The 18,566-nt window shown below is 35.7% G+C and overlaps 1 pseudogene; it reads right to left on the bottom strand.

Annotated features, from left to right (window-relative positions):
• The window catches only part of LOC131049535 (probable indole-3-pyruvate monooxygenase YUCCA5), a 44,729-nt pseudogene extending 27,009 nt beyond the window's left edge, over nucleotides 1-17,720 (bottom strand).
• Nucleotides 17,721-18,566: the final 846 nt, after the last annotated feature.

Below are 18,566 nucleotides of genomic sequence, written 5' to 3'. Positions count from 1 at the left end.
GAATTTTTTTCTAGTGTGCGAAAATGCCATAAATTTTTGGCGAATAATACCTTGTTCTATGGGGAAAATATTTATTGTGGGAGGCGAATAATTATTGTTAAAAGGAACAAATATATAATTGTATGAGCAAAAATTTTTACTTTGAAGGAAAAATTATTTAAATGTATTGGCGATTTTTATCCACCGCTTGAAAATTATTTAAATGTATTGGCGAATATTTTGTTATTTATGGTATAATATATAATTCATTGGCGATTTCATAAATTCATTGCCATTAATAGACAAGGCACATCACATCACATCAGTACATCACATCACATAATACATTGAGTCCGGACTCTACACGATGTATCAATAAGCGCGGCCTCTTTGACACGTAAAGGGTGACACATACCTAAAATCTATCAATGATTTTAAACCATTCAATGATCGTATATCAATGGTTGAAGTTTTATTTCGGCCCAATTTTCTGAAGAGAACATAGCTCACCAGAAAGTGCCCGGAATGGAATTGGATTCAATAGACACGTATCAAATGTCACGAATCACGATCCATAATTTCATTCATTTAATATATATCTTTTCACTTACGACAATCCACTCTGTCCCCATGACTTCCAATGTGATACTTGCCAATTTGGTACTAGTTCATAGCTGTTTCCAATTTCGCACACTCGTGCATTTATGGGAAAGATTTGCAGAGATATGAAAGATTTAAAATTTTTTATAGCAATTAATACTGTTAAAGAAGTAATTATTACAATCAAGAGCTTCAAAAATTTATATACAATCTCTGCTTCTTTCATCTTCAATTAGCCTTTGCCATTTAGTAGATAAATCGTCAGAGCTCACGGTATTTTAGGTTTATAGGCTTACTGCTCAGTGCTCAGGTTGTTTAATTTGTTAATCTATTTTCTCAAGATGGACACTCCCATCCACTTGAGAAGCATTTCTGCAAAGGACCAAAGGGCCTTTCTAGGCTCCATTAGAGACCCAACCCTCCAATCAGTCTGCAAGGAGGTTGGGTCGTTCACCAATGAAGTTGTGTGGATGGTGTTGGGCAGAGAATTTCTGCGAAACGAAAATAGGTATCGTGTTAACATGGACATTACATCCCGCTTCTTAGCATCTCTTTTGGACTTGGGAGGAGACAAGGTGGATATGTTGATGCTGTTGAGGAAGGTTTTTAAGGAAGACTTCCTCGGAGATGACATTACTCTTGTCGTTCTTGCAGAAGTAGGGGTGGGGATCCCTTGGGTGAGTGATTTATCTAAGCTTCTCCTCCCTGACCAAACACTGCCAGTGGCCAGACAGCCGTTTCTCCTAAACCTGAATGCGAAGCAGCTGACGCGTCACAGAAAATGGGTGCAGATTGGCAGGGACTTCCTCCGGAAATGGTTCCTCCTGGACGACTTTCCAAACTACATGTGGCTTGAAGAATTCTCTCAACTTATGCTGTCTGAAGAATTCTACATGGAAGGAGGGCCAGATTCATAGGGAAAAATTGTAAACAATTCCACTACCTATAGTTTTTTTTTCCTATGTCCTTGAACCCTAACAGGCTGAGTGCCAGAGGCTCACTCATTTTGGCTTTTAAGTTTTTGGGGGACTCAAGTCTCTGACGAAAAAATTGTAAATTTCAAAAGCATAAATAATTTAATGATAATTTTTCAAATTCCAGTTTGTTTCACTTTGCCTCTTACATTCTTATGGATATAAAAATGCTTTCTATAATTCTATTTCATTTTTATTAATTAATTTCTTTCAAATGCTTTTTGTATATGAGCTACCGGCTACATTATTTCAATTATTTGTTAAACAATGGAAATAAATTTAATACTGTGATCTTTTTATGTAATGCTATAAAAAAAAAATTCAATTCGTTCCATTAATTATTTGTACATTGATTATGGTTGATTATAATTTTATAAATATATACTATTACTATATAGTAATTCAAAATACAAAATTTCAAAAGTTGCAAGATACAAAAGTTTATCAGTCAAGGTTTTTTCATTCAATTAATTGAAACGTTTCAAGATACAAAATTTGTCCACAGCTTATAGCAAGCAAACAAAAAAATTAGTTCATTGTCGATAGGCCGCTCACTTGGTCTCACTATCCCCCTGGTCCTCCCAGTCCCTTCCCTCCTCAGAGGTCGATGCTTTGGCTTTCCCTTTTGCCGCTTCAGCTTTCATTTTTGGAATGCAGTTTAGGAACCTGAAGTCGAGGTCACCCTCCAAGCTTGCCAGTAGCTATATGGCCCTTCCTTCTTTAGCCCTATCTCTCAATGCCCTACCAACCTCCATCCTTGCCACCACATGCAAAGCATTCAGGACTTCATCCACCTTCGTTAATTTAACAAAGAGTTTCATCGCTTCCCACCCCACTCGGGCTCGTTCACGGCACTGGTATTTGATTTCATCCTCTGGGCCACGAATAAAAGGAAGCAATTCCTCCTAATCGTCCCCTTCCATAATTCGAATGCCAACTCCCGACACCACCCACTCCAAGATTGAATCCAAGTTAATCAAAAACTCCCCATCAATCAATTTGACCAATGTGAGTTTTACCTTTTCCAGCTCCGGTTCGAATTCACAGGCCCACGCCATAATCAGAGAGTAAACCTCCATGTTAGTTCAATACCGGTGATTGATATGTGCCACCTCCTCCGCAAGCATCAGTCGAGTTGCCGCCCACAACTTCTCCTCCTTAAACCTGAATAGTCCTTGCATTCGTTTATCAGATACTTTGCCCAAAAAGGGCACCAACTTCTTGTATGTTCAAAGTGTGAAATTGGCCTCCATTGTCTTACAGAAGGTATGATTCTACGAACTACGAACTACAAATTTGTTCTGCACTTGCAGCTGCTTCAAAGCAAAAAGTGGTACACAGATGAAAAGGTAAAAATATCTGCCTTCGTCTTAACTCTTATAGGCCGGGTAATGAATGTGCACAATAAGACATTAATGCCATGAGATCACGAAAAAGATTTCCTGCCATCCTCCCCTTCCTCCTTTCGTGTGGCATGCCGTAGACAACTCCTTGCGCAACAATTAATCGCCACCTTGGCATTTGTACTTTCCAAATTTTCTCGCCTTAACAAGTTGAGGACTGCAGTTGCACATTTTTTTAAATTAATAGACTAAATTTATGTTGAAATTTTATATATATTTTTTAACTATTTTTGAAAATGATTTATCGTAAACATATTTTCAAAGAATTTTGTTAAACGTTAAATTAATATTTTAGATTTAATATTGAATGTTTTCTTTTTAATATTGAATGTTTTCTTTTTAATATTAAACTTTTACCTTTCAAATTGCAGATCAAAATTTATATTTTTATTTAGTTATTTGTTTTATTCTAGAAACTAAGTTTCATGTTTAATACTATTTTTGAATTTAAAATTTTTACAAATAATATTAACATTATTTTTAATAGTTATCTCAAACTATTGTCCAATGCCCGGAATTGAACATTTTAAATTTAATTAAATAGAATTAAGTGAAAGTCTATACTTAATACTTATAGTCTATGACTCTATAGACTATAAATCTCTTTTTCGGGAGGAATTTTAAAATGATTTAGTAGACTTTAAAAACAAACCAGAAAAGTAACGAGTATGGTGACGTGCCAGAAAAAATGGCAGAAGTCGTGGGACCCACTTCATCGAAAAATAGGTACCATCGACTGTTGGATGAACAAAGATCAACGGCTAGGGTGGATTTCGGCCCGAATGTGGGAAGCGAACACGTTTCTGAGAACTTCGCCCGGAATTGGACATTTTAAATTTAATTAAATATCATTAATTCTAAAAATCTCTTTTTCGGGTGGAATTTTAAAATGATTAAATAGACTAAAAATCAAATCGGAAAAGTGACGAGAGTATGGTGATGTGCCAGAAAAATGGCAGAAGTTGTGGGACCCACTACATCTTAAAACAGGTAAGATCGACCCGCGACCGTTGGATGAACAAAGATCAACGGCTAGGGTGGATTTCGGCCCGAAGGTGGGAAGTGAACACATTTGGGAGAACTTCGCCCGGAATTGGACATTTTAAATGTAATTAAATACAATTAAGTCTATAAAGCTTTTTTTCGGGCGGAGGTTTAAAATGATTAAATAGACTAAAAATCAAACTGGAAAAGTGACACGAGTATGGTGACGTGCCTGAAAACTGGCAGAAGTGATGGGACCCATGACAACTGACAACAGGTACCATCATCCGTTGGATGAGCAAAGATCAACGGCTTAGGGTGGATTTCGGCCCAAATGTGGGAAGTGAACACATTTGGGAGAACGTCGCCCAGAATTGAAACGTTTTAAATTTATTTAAATTTAAGTCTGTAAAGCACTTTTTCGGACGAAAGTTTAAAATTATTAAACAGACTTTAAAAACTCACCCATAAAGTCACAACAGGTACCTTGGTCCCTCGTCCATTGGATGAGCAAAGATCAATGACTTAGGGTGGATTTCGGCCTAAATGTGGGAAGTGAACACATTTGGGAGAACTTTGCCTGGAATTGAATGTATTACATTTAATGTCCTTAGAAATTCAGAATTTATACTGAAGTATTGAATGTTTTGTCCTTCGGCATCGAATAATTAATAATAATTAATAAAATTACAACATGATTCTTAATGTCCTCATAATTTATACTGAAGTAATGAATGTTTTGTCCTTCAGCATCCAATAGTTATTAATAGTAATTAATAAAATTAAAACATGATTCTTGATATTTTGCCCTTTAGGTTTTACTTTTCTACTTTTTAGAGTTTTCAAAATAAGAGACTCGTAAATCATAATCGTCTTTCATTTCTTGGATAAACCTGTAAATCGAGGGAGATTCAGAAATAGCTACTAGATTGAGGAATGCAAGTTGCAACAGAGACTGTCTGCGCCAATCTAGTGAAATAGAAATTCCAATTTCCGGGTAACATCTAGAACACCTACATCCCACCTTTATTGCTTTTGGTAATCTCGTGGTCCAATTTGAGGGTTAGCATTTTCAGGTTTTTATCTAGCTGCCTAGCATTATTTTGAATTATTAACAATAATAGTGATGGGGAAAACGGGAAGCAGTAGTTCAACAAGAAGCCAAGTGAAAAACAAAATGTACCTAACCGAACTAGTTAAAACACCAGGTTTCACTGATGAATACCATGATATTTATGACCCTGCTATCCATGGTGAAAAGCGTATCATAGATATTAGATATACATTGTCTAGTAAGGCGGCAGATGCATCCAGGGCAAAATTTTCTATTTTCGACCCAATGTTACAAAAAATAACAAATAAAATCACATCGTGGGATGTTGGATTGGGAAGCATGGTGTTACCTGAAGTATTCCCTTGCCCTGATTTTGTCATGGTCTGCGCCGAAAATTATGATGAAGATAAAAAAGCAATTGTCAATAAAAATACAAAAGAGGAAATTCTATCCATAAACAAGGGAGAATTTGCTCGTTTGTTGAACCTAGAATTTGAAGCCCAAAATTCAAACGTCCAAATTGACCTTGAAAAGCTGGCAGGGAATTATGAGAGTCTCGATCCAAGTCGTAGAGATTCATTTATCAAAGGTCTAATAAAGATTGGTACTAGTATTGTGTTGGATCAGAATCATAAGCCTCCTTATGATTCTAAAATTTTTGTTCCATGGGTTGAGGACAATATTTCCTTGCTGTCATTTTGCTTGGGATTGGAAAATGATAGGGAAGTGGGTGCAAGCCTTCTTGAAATGATTTATAATATCCATTGTGCAAGTCAGCCAGTAAGATATAATTTTATTGATCACATTGTAAAATCCATGCAAAAACAATTACTTATGATCAAAAAAGGTTCCTGTAAGACATTTAGGTTCTCATCCTACTTGTGCTATCTCCTTCTATCCAAGTATCGTGCAATATTTGAGACCAACAAGCTTCAAATTGTGAGCTATAAGATTGATGAGAAGACTTGGAAGAGAACAGACTGTCCAATATATGATTGGACCCCAAAGATAAGGATGCATGATAACAAAAAGAACTACAACCATTTTGTAGACTTCTTTTTGGCACCAATGTATAATGAAATTACAAGCACTCCAATGCCTAGGTTTCCTATGTCTTGTAGAGATTGCATTCAACTCGGAAGTCAAATAGAATTGGCTGACTGGTTCTTCATGGAAGAATTCACTGTGTTAAGGTTTTACAGATCGGTAGTAAAACCATACAGACTTCCAATACATGTGACAGAGAGGGTATTTGCATTAGAGTATGTACGGAAATTGGAGAGCACAGATAGGCACTTCCATGGTCAGTAAAAGAAGAGCATATTTCCTTCCTTGCCTTTCTCATCTGGAGGGTTCACATTTGAGAGAAAAACATTCATTGTGGCACATGATTTCTTGACAGTTTTTAACTTTGGTGACGAGGGTCTCTGGCAGTATGATCCAATCGGTGTAGTTCAAGCAGGGCTTAAGAAAAATGGGAACTCTTTAGCATTATGTCAACATGAAAGTAAACCATTGCTAGAAAAGCTTAAAAACAAGGACTCCTGGGATGAGGTTAAAAAAGAGATGGAGAAAATTACAGCTGACAATAACATTTCAATAGAAGAAATTTCATCACAAATTATGGAGGGCCAGGGCAATGAGGGCATCCAAAATAGGAGGTCCTACAATTTATACATAAAATCTGCTAATCCATCTAAGAAAACTATTCCCAAATCAATTCTGCACGAATGTAAAGAGAATTGTTGGACTCAAACCAAAATAAATGATTTTTGGACTATGAGGAGGAATCTCGGTGAACCAAAGACAAGTGCATAATTTGAGAGCATCGACGAGGATGTAGAGTTTAGCAAATTGTGGGATATGGAGCATGGTGGGACTGAAGGTGATGATGATGAGCATGAGGTTGTCGTTGAGCCCCCTCCAACAACTACTACAGTGCCTAAAATATTAGGTGGAGTCAGTGAGTCCATGAAAGACAAATATAGCAAAGGGGCAAACCTTGTGGAAAAAATGGGTTTTGAAGGTGGTGGTCTAGGTCCCAGAGGAGAGGGCATTTGGTATCCACTTTAGGTACAACTTCCATCACAGTCAAAATCAAAAGGTCCTTATAAACCAGTCATTGGACTTGATTCTTCAGATTCATCAGGGATAGGTACTACTCATTACCCTTAGGGTCCACCTACATTTGTTTCTGGTTCAAATCCACAACCACCACCACATCATGGTATTCCCATTGGTGGTGAATTAAGTGCCACTGCCACTGGTGGGGAATCTGGGGATAGTATTCCTATTATTGTTCAGTCAAGTGCCACTGTGATTGGTGGGTCAAAATCAAAAGGTCCTTATAAACCAATCATTGGACTTGATTTTTCAGATTCGTCATCGATAGGTACTACTCATTACCCTCAGAATCCACCTACATTTGTTTCAGGTTCAAATCCACAACCACCATCACATCATGGTATTCCCATTGGTGGTGAATCAAGTGCCACTGCCACTGGTGGGGAATCTGGGGATAGTATTCTTATTATTGTTCAGTCAAGTGCCACTATGATTGGTGATGTTGGCATGGGTACTACTACTGATACTAGTTGTCTTGGTGTTGGACAAGGGCAACAACAAAATATCTCTCGCAAGAAGCCACTAGAGGTAGATACTCAATCTCATACTATTGAGAATCCTATATCAAGTGCCACTGACACTACAAATCAATCATTTCCAGCTTTAGATCACACACCTCAAAAGACTATGAAAACTACACATGAAAGTGTCAGTGGGAGTGGGACAGCATCAGGAACTATTGTTGGTAATCCTAATCCTAGTCAAGCATTAGTTAAAACCACAAGAATAAGTGGAACTAGAGTCTATGGTATTCCTATGTCACCTTTCAAACATTCAATTGCTTCAGCAAGCCCAAATTTTCAATTTCGTGATTACTATGAAAAATATGAACACACAACAAAAACAAATAAAGAAAAAAAGAAAGCATTTCATAGGAATTTCGTGTCTAAAGTTGTAAATGAACAACCTGCAAGGAATAGGGTATTTCCAACATATGACCCACAAAAAGATATGATGGAGTTCATGGTTGTTATGCCCCCGGACACATCTAAAGATAAAAATCCACCACATAGTCAGATAGATCCCTCTCAATTTCAAGTTAGCACCCTCCAAATGGATTTTTCCAAAGTACATAATGTGGAAAAAATTAGTGTGTCAAAAAGGACTAACGAAGTGGTCTACACTTCACTACTAAAGGTGGAGAGAGAAAAAATTAAACTGGAGAAACAAATAGAAAAGTTACAGGCAGACCTGGAAAATGAAAAATCAAGGAGGAAAGCAACAGATAGCAAGTGCGATGAATTACAGAAAAGGATAAAAAATTCGGGCTCTGCAGTAGAAATTGCAGAGCAGGACAAGAAGGATGCAGAATTGAAGGACCTAACAGAAAAATTGGCTAAAAGCAGTAAAAAAATTGTTGAGGAAAAAGCCAGTTTTCAAAAATTATACAGAAGCTATGAGTCTGCTGCTGCCGAAATGAAAAAATTACAGGACCTATTGGATCATGGGAAGGAAAAAGAAAAACATTTGCAAGAGGAAGTAGAGGAAGAAAGAAAAAAATGTGCACAAATGAAAGAAGACTTGCACAATGCAAATGATAAAATAAAAACTTTGGATGATAGATTCAAAGATAATATGAAAAATACAATGAAGTATATACAAGAAAACATTTGGTGGGAAATAATACAGAGGAGTGAGAAGTTGTGTGAATGGTTTCAATTGACTAAAAATATGAGACAAATTTTTATAAAAATCAAACGGCACTATGAGAAGAGCACACATGTTTATTCAAAAGAGGAAATGGCAAAAAAGATTCTGAAAGTAGTCTACAGTTCTAGTGACAGCTACTTGGCATCTAAGGGAATTAAGAGTCGCATTGATGCCACAGTTAAGACATCATCTATCATTCAAAAATGCCAGAAGCTAAGGGAAACATCAGAAGTTATGGACAGTTGTGGACAAAAGATAATGAAGCTGCAAGAAAAGAAAAATAATTTGATTAAACTTGGTTTGCCTAAGCCTGTTGACACAGAAAATAAATTCATTGGAGAAGAAGCTTACAAAGAAATCATGGAGAAAAAAATGAAGTCTGATTTAGACTTGCTTCCAAAGGACATAACTCCCAAAAGCTTTCTGGAATTCATCCAACCATTTACAACTCTAAATTCGCTATTGGATGAAACAGTGATGTCAAGTAAATCTTCTAAATATGGAATGTTGACGAAGTTGGAGTTGACTTTCCATAGTTTACGGAATATTGACCTTCCATCAGACGAAGAGTGGAGCACCCTACAAAAACTGGCATAGAAATCTTAAGAATCATAGTATGTATTGCACAATTTTCTTCTTTTATTCTTAATTTCAAGGTTTTTTTTTTCCTGTTTGCTATTTTGCTAATCCAGCCTATGAATCTAATTTATGAATAGGAAAAAAACAGCACTCGCTATTGCTATTTTGCTAATCCAGCCTATGTATCTATGATGCACACTGCAAAACTTCAGCCAGTAAATTTGTATTCTCAAATTCTCCCTTGCTTTAACATTTATGCATTTCTCTATTTCTGATTAGTAGGTTTTAGGCACTCCTATAGCTAGTATCTATGTTTAATTTGTCATGACTCATGGCGTGAATTAATATTTAATTTTGAACTCTGTTTTTTGAACAGGAGACATCAAACATGTAGCAGATGTTAAATTGCTAATATGGCCTGTGATGGCCATATAAATATTTGCTAAGTTTGTGATTTTGATGTTCAGTGTTCACATGTTGCAAACTTGCAATTCGACCTGAAGCTGTTGTTGCTCCCTTATTTCTATAAAAGGGAATTCAGGGTAATTTGCTATTTTGCAAAGGGTTCTGAAACTTTGTATTCACTTTTGCATGGACATTGGAGAATCACACAGGAGTTGTTGTTGCTCTCTTGTTTCTATAAAAGGGAATTCAGGGTCATTTGCAAAGGGTTCTGAAACTTTGTATTCACTTTTGCAATTGGCATGTAGAATCACACAGATTGGTGTATTACTATTGAATGAAATGTATCATATGGCTATATTTTGAAAGAATTAATGAAAATCTAAGTTCTCGACATGTGTATTACTATTGAATGAAATTTATCATATGGTTCTGAAATATATCACACAGATTTGAGACTCAAACATGTATAAATAAACAATAAACATCTTTGTATCAATAAACACATTATGGTTTTTTTTTATTATGCTATTTTAAATCTGGAAATAGAAAGTTGAAAAATAAAATTACAAATCAATATTAAATTCTAATTGCAAAAAGTAATATGCTTTTGTAATATGAATGATGAGATACAGTAATAAGATTAATAAATACCAATCTCTTACAGTTGCCATTCATCCTCATCAAATTCAGTGCTTTCTTGATTCTCGTCTGTGGTTTCTTTACTCTAAGACTGAGTCTGCATATCTTCGCCGAACAGCATCTCAATGCTACTAGTAGGTCCACTAGTCCCACTGGCACTTTGGTTTGAAGTGTTGCCCAAACCTCTTCTTTCACATTTGGACCTCCAGATTTGCAGTGCCCTATCGTAAGGACAAGTGTGGACATCATACCTAGATGTATAGAGCCTCAAGCAATTTTCCAAATTTTTGTCTAGTTTGTTTCTTAGCTTTGATTTTAGGAACCCCAAAGCACTGAAAACTCTCTCATCTTCCACCAAACCCAATATCATGGTAAGACATAAATCAGCAAGCTTCACATATTCTGGCATTGAATCACGCAAGGATGCGTTCTCAGCTATATATTTCCAAACCCTTGTTACTGATCCCTCTTCGCAAGGGTTCTCCATTTTGGCATATTGTTGTTTCATAGTGTATGCAAAACGAGATGATTTCTCTCGAAGATGAGTTTCATCTAATATTCCATTTATAGTTACTCCATTCAATTCTCTAGATGTGCAAAAAAAATTTATCAAAGTCAGTAGCTTAATTCGAAAATCAGATGCACTGTTGAGGCTCCAATAATGAGGAAACACAATAGACATGGCTTCGAGTAGGTTGTCAGGAGGGAATCTGCTTCTAATTTCTGAGGAAAGATCATATGCAATTTTCTTCACAGAAGTAGTTACAGTCTCAACAATCTTGTCGAAATCTTCCTTTGTAACTCTTGCTAGTTTCTTCCTGGGGCGCTTTCCTGGTTCCTTCGGGTCAACCGTGGCATAGAAGTGCATTGGTATCTCAACTCCCCATACATTGGCACATACCTCCTCGTCTACACCGATTTGTAAAAAGTTATCAGGATTGTTCAAATCTGTGAGTGTCCGCCACTTAACAAATTTTTCATCAGATAGTGTTGGTTCATTTCGATAGAGATTGTCGAGGGTCATGCATGTCATCTTACGCAACGTAGCATGTTCTACAATATACAGAGCTCTTTTTTGGGCAGCCTTCATAATATTCCTCATTTCCTCTAGCATGGGCAGAAGAGCCGCTAAAGTTAAGAGTGTCTCTAAATTACTTAACCTGCCAAGAAGTTCAGGAAATTTTGGTTGATCCGATTCGTCGCGAGTTGTGTGAAATAGTCCAATCAAGGATGGATATTCTAAAAACACTCGATGCGCTCGACCATCCAAAGAGATCCATCTAGTATCATTATCCTTGAGAAGCTTGATCCCATCAGTTAATCCATCAGCAAAGTGTTGAAATTCCATAAATCGCTTGGGACTTCGACAGAAGTGTGAGTAGAGCTCTCTGATTAAAATTTCATTTTTTTTAACCGAAGCAAACTTGCTCACAATTCCAAAAGCTAGATTCATTCTGTGAGCCATGCAGTGAATTGCAGTAATGTACGGTGCAAATGAAGTTTCAATCTTTGTACAAAGACCGTTCCTGTGACCTTGCATTACTGAAGCTCCGTCTGCTCCAACACAAACCAATTTTTTGGCTACCGTCATGTCATCCATACCTCCATATTCAATTAAACTTCTCTTTACTAGTTGAAATAAATTTTCCGTTGTCACACTCTTCTTCATTTTAGCAACAGATAGTAGATGAGGTTGGCAGGTATGATTCTCTACAGTATAAACATGCATGCATACCCATGAAGTATTGTCTACTGCCGTAACTTCGTCTAAAGAAAATGCAATGAAGTTTGACTCTCTTATTTTTTCCTGTACATCTTCTATTTCAACCTCAGCAAGACAACTTGCCCATTCCCATCCACTGTTTACTGACCAGTGTCTATTAGGATAGTTAGGAACTTTCAAAAAGTGTAATAAACCACTAGTTGATGGGAAATCTGTCATAGCACGCCCTCTGCTCAAAATATGAAAAACAACGCTTAACTAAACAACTTTTCCTAGTTGTTCTATTTGCATTGCTTTTCCAAAAACAGCTTCAATAGAACCTTTAACTTCAGCAGGCTTCGTCTGTAATTTCTCATGAAAATAATACTCTTCGGCATTCCTCACATGCTTACATTCATTCTTTGTTTTCCATCTTATCACTGATTTTTCAACCCTGTCTATCATTTGTTTTTCATAAACTTTACCCATATGCTTTTCTATGGTGTCAAATTTTAGCTCCAACCTAAATTCCTTCTTATTTTTCCAAGTGCAAATCTTACACCTACATTATATTGGAGGCTCGCCTTCAATTGGATTCTCCACTGGTTCAATGAATGGATACTTCGATGCCCAATTAATTTGAAAATTCCTGACTGATATATCCCACTCCCGATCCTTTTTTGATTGTGGTTCACCGTTTTTTGATATGGCTTTTCTTTTCCCCTTCCATGCATTATCATCAATGGAATTATCACCCAAGTCGATTATATCATTCCGGCTAACTTGGGTATCTACCAAATAATCTTCTTCAAGATCATCCTGATCTAAGATATCAGGTTCGCCGCCATCTTCAACATGCGGTGCAGGTGGCGAATTTTGTACTTGTACTTGTGATGATGTACCTTCCTGATTTTCACCTGTACCACAATCTTTTCCAATGCCAAAGTATGAAGACAACGTTCTGCTTTTTGTTGGCCTCTCCTGGCCTTCCCCACATTCAGGTTTCCTACCACTCTTCCTGTTCGACATCTCCAACGAAATAAAGGCTGCCAAAAAAATATCAATTTGTTGAAGAAGCAATAATAGACTATAATGTATAATATACCAGATCAAAAATATGATCGCTCACCTTTAGGCTTTAGGTAACAGGCAATCGCCAATACAGTCAACAATAATGATTTTCCTTGGTCTGAAACTTCGCTATTGATTAGAATTCAGAGCCTAGAACCCACCAGATTGTGTTGAGATAGATCTGATCTTTGCATGTATTTATACCAATCCTTATATGGCAAATTCCACGGGAATTTACCAGTATACAAATATTTGGCGAATCCCATGTAATTATAACATGACTTATGTAATTTTTGAGGCGATTATAGGTCGTCCAAATACGACTTATGTAATTTTCGAGGCGATTATAGGTCGTCCAAATAATAGGCGAATAGCGAATACAATATAGTTGGCGAAAGTTGGGGTGACTGGAGACACGCGTCGGCAAGATGTCGGGTGAATTGGGTCCCCCCAGATAACAAATCTTCACATGCCTATAGGCGAATTAAGGTCATCTATTAAGGCAACCTCAGAGAGTGTAGGCGAAATAATTAAGTTTACCGTGTGTCCACCATATATTGTATTGGCGAAATCATCGCATAGAAACATTTAATTGCATAAAACATATGGCGATCGTGCCGTGACGTTGACAAAAATTGATAATGTTCTGGCGACATGGCCACCCCCATACGGTACAAAATATTCACCATTTCCGACAGGGCCGACGTGAAAAATTCGCCATTGGCGAATATTCGCCACTAAAGTAATCGCTGGTCATTTTGCTGGTCTGGAACACTTATCTCATTTGGTTCAAATGGAAACATGGTTGCATCCACACTTTTCCCTTGCTGATTAAGGACCTCTCCATTTCTTCTTTTTTCATGAATTATATCTTTAGGAGAAGTTGGCATAGTGTTGAAAGTTGAACAAAATCTTTCCAGCTCATCTCAAAATGAATCTTCTTCACTATTCTGCACAATGAGACTAATTTTCAACTTATAGCTCTTCTCAAGATTTGATGAGACATTAAAAATATCAACTTGAGGCACAAGCTCTTATATGTGAATTTATTCACAATTTGCATCAATCTTTGATAAATTATCCTCTATTATGTCTAAGAACATATTCTCATCATGATTAGCTTCTTCAAGCATAATATGTCCTATTTCAATCTTCTGATTGCTTTCTTGAATATTAACGATGTATTAAAGCTTTTACCTTGACAAATGAGCTCTTGTTGTTGAGAAATAAGATCTTGTATTTTATCTTGTTCAACTTGAATTAAACATTCATCCATATCATCTTTCAAAATCATGCTATCTTCATTTGTCTCTTGATGAATTAGCACCCTAACAAACTAATTTGCATTCTATTATTGTCCCAAACTCATTGTTGATGTTGGTATAGATGTATTCCCTTCATCATCAACAACATACAAAGGATGTTCATGAAATAAATCAAACATTATCTTATCATCTTGTTCAACATAACTAGGTAGCTAATTAAATAAAATAGTTAGAACCTCCTCATTAGAACTTAATTCTTTTTCTTTAACATGTTGTTCTAGATCATCATACTTATCATTTACCTGTTGTAAGTCTAATTTTTCTACTTCTACATCAAAAGTTTGAACAATTAGTGAGAGAGTCAGTGGATAGGTTAGGGTGTCGAGGAGAGTTGAGGGTCCCACAAGCAGAGAGATCCATATTAGATGTGAAATCAACCATGAGGCGAGTAAGTTGTCGTCGGTGGGAGTCAAATCCTCCCTAGCAAAGTCGCTAGTTTTGTTAACACAAACCATCTGCCACTACACTAAAAGTTATAACTGTTGGTGAGAGAACCACCAGAGAGGTTAAGGTTGAGGGTCCCATGTGACTACAGTTTCAAATCTATTTTTCTCACTCTTCCATATTTTGGGGTGCTTCTTAGATTCCTTTCATTTTTTTACATTTTCCTTTTCATTGTCTACCTTTGTATTTGTTGGACAATGGTTGGTTTGTTTAAAAATACACCACTCAAGCTACTTAACATTTACAAGATTTAATAGCTTTTCCGATCGATCCTTGAGCATATTGTTGTCTTCAAGTCTAGTATTACTTTGAAACTTAACATTTCTTCTATCCTAGTGCCTTTTATTTTCTCTTATTTTCATATTTTCTATTCTCTAATTCAATTCATTAGCTCGTACATTTATATAGATCTCGATAGCTAGATGAGTGGGGTTATTGTCATATTTAAAATCTCCGCATTGCCTTGGATCCCGTCTCAAGCACCTCCATCTCTAGAGTGATGTGCTTGCTTATTTCCATCCATAGTTTTTAACATTGTACAATTTTGGTACTACCCTTTACCATTTCTTATTATGAGCTTTTTTTATCTCCTAAATTCTATTAACTTCTACTTAAATATTATCTTTATTCTATTATTATTTCTTTAGCTTTCAGATATGTTCACCAATAGTAGTTTAGTTTAGGTTGTTGTATACTAGTTTCTCCACCACTTCTGAAACTGCTACATCAATTTGTGACACTAATGCATTATTATGTAGATATGCTCTATTGGATACAAATATTCATGAATTTATACTTTTTAATCCCATATTTCCATATTTCCTCCTATAACAAGTTTTATAAGTACATGCATGTAGGTGCCAATTAGTTTTTTCCTATACTATCTAGGATCAAAGATATTTTTTGTCAACCTATGATTCAAGGAGTATGACCTATTCTTTGAGACTTAGCTTTTGTTATATATCAATAATTTTATATTTGGTCTATATTCTTCCATAAGAAGAACCTCTTTAATTGGAGAAAAAAACATACTGCTTATGTTTTCTATCTTTAAGAAGTTGAGATAGAAGAATTAATAATTATTTGGTAGGGTAATGATTGAAATACAATTTAAATAAAGTTTTAACTTCCAATAAATTATGAAAAGGAAGTGAAGTCAAATGAATACAAATAGAATATTTCACTCACTTAGGCCCTTATGTAAAGAATAGGTCAAAAGAATGAGAGATAATTTCTTGCTAAAGAATGCTAGTTCCATGTGTTCTATTCTTTCCCAATCACAAGACCATGTGGCCAGTGTGTGTCTACCCCTACCTAATTCTAGACTCCTTTATCTACTCTCACTGTGCCCATCTATCCTTATTGAACTAAACCTTTTATATAGTTCCAATTTGATTTCTTTAAATAAATAATTTAAGAATTGTATCTTTTTATTTTAATTTAATTATTTAAAAAAAAACTCTTCTAAAGTAAAAGCTGTTATTTCAAATTAAATGATTTCATATTGTAAAAATATTAAGAGTCAATGTTTAAAAAGAATGAGAGTTAATTTCTTGCTAAAGAATGCTAGTTCCATGCGTTCCATTCTTTCCCAATCACAAGACCATGTGGCCAGTGTGTGTCTACCCCTACCTAATTCTAGACTCCTTTATCTACTCTCACTGTGCCCATCTATCCTTATTGAACTAGACCTTTTATATAGTTCCAATTTGATTTCTTTAAATAAATAATTTAAGAATTGTATCTTTTTATTTTAATTTAATTATTAAAAAAAACTCTTCTAAAGTAAAAGCTGTTATTTCAAATTAAATGATTTCATATTGTAAAAATATTAAGAGTCAATGTTTAAAAAGAATGAGAGTATATGTCTAAATTTGGTTTATAGGTAAAATTATTTTAATAATTATTAAAATAATAATGTTTTTGAATAAGGGAAAACATGTTTTAAGGGGACCATAAACCCCATACAACAGGTTTTGAAGGGACCCAAAACCCAAAAGATTTTACTAGGATCTAGAACCCAACAAAGCAGGCCATGCAAAGATATTAACAATGAAATCCACAACCAAAAACCAGTACAGCTAACCCAACAACTTCCAACAAAAGCAACGAAGCTGTGAAAAAGAATAGACATAGAAAATCAGCAAGCCTACCAGATAAAGAAAGGGTAGAAACCCCAAAGAGACAAGTTGTCTGATGAACTATAGGCACCCCAAAACAAACAGAGCACAACTGCCCACAAGGGTTAAGACAACCCCCTCACTTAAGATTTCCCTTTGGGACCCTTCATGTGGGATCAAAGGGTCATGTCAAAAGAAGGTGAGGACCTCTTAGACCGTTTACCTTTTACCGTTATCCAGCCATCTTCAACTTTAGCAGCCTCATCTTGCCACTCCAATGAATTTAACGCAGGGAAATCAGCAGCTGAGGGATAGCTAGCAAGCTATTAAAATAATAATGTTAGAATCAAATAAACCAATAATAGGAAAGCTACTTTTATTAAAATGAATTATCTTTAAAAATGATAAATATAAATAAATCATAAAAGTGGACCAAATAAACTTTACATCTTTAGTTTTTTAGAAATAAAAGAAGTAATATTTTAATAAAATTTAAATGTAATGAAAGTCATAAAGCATGTCATAGACTTTCAAATTAATATAAACATTTCAAAATTTATTAAGATTGTATGATAATATGGCAATCGAACGAGGCATTCTTAGCGTAAGGTTGTAAGTGAGCACAATTGATGAAGATGATGGTATGTTTCTTAATTACCCCATCCATCAAAGTTCAAACCTCTAAAGGTATGATATAAGAAATGCAATTGAGATTATGCCTTAACTACTTTGACAAATGAATACTCCTAAATCCTTGACTCTTAACCCAAAAATCACGCAATTGTATCTTTAAAATATGAACACACAACAGAGCCAGCTTCATAAAGGCAGTGTTCAATAGAATGCTTGCAACACATAAAAAACACATAGATAGATAAAAGGAGATCTCTGCCATCACAGTAAGCTATAACAGAAATAAAGTCTTATCTCTATGCAACAATGGAAACATTCTAAACTATTAAATTGAAAATAGAGATTATTACTATGCCCATTTAAGAGACTTCTGGGAATTTCTGAATGCTACCAAAATAGAAATTGGAGAGATGGCAATCGGCATTCAGGAATTGTCAAACAGATGTTGTCAGTTGCCAACAACTGGGAGATGCATCTTCTATGACAAGATTTGAACTGATTGGTCTTGGTCTGCATATTGTCTTCCTTCCATGTCGTTCCTCTATTTTTGGCTATACACCTTGCACCTAGCGATGTGCCTAGCAATCCTCTTCTCATGAACCTCACTGCATACAGACCACATCCTCCTTTCCATCCATTAGGAAAGGATGTCTCGGGCATTCCACTTTTAGGGAAAAAAAAATCACATTTCTGCATACAAAAATGAACATACCCACTTGTTAGTTTACAATTTACAACTCCAATTTAGTACTCAGTACTTACGGCCCCAATACTGGAGATATAAACAACCCATCAAACTAGGGCACTATTATGGTTAACCTCTTTTTGGGAAAACATTTTGGAAGCATGTTAAGATTAGCAGTTGGTAGAAAAAGAAGGA

The sequence above is a fragment of the Cryptomeria japonica genome, chromosome 11 (genome assembly GCF_030272615.1).
Source record: "Cryptomeria japonica chromosome 11, Sugi_1.0, whole genome shotgun sequence".
NCBI lineage: Eukaryota > Viridiplantae > Streptophyta > Pinopsida > Cupressales > Cupressaceae > Cryptomeria > Cryptomeria japonica.
This window is presented reverse-complemented; position numbering and strand designations above follow the sequence as displayed.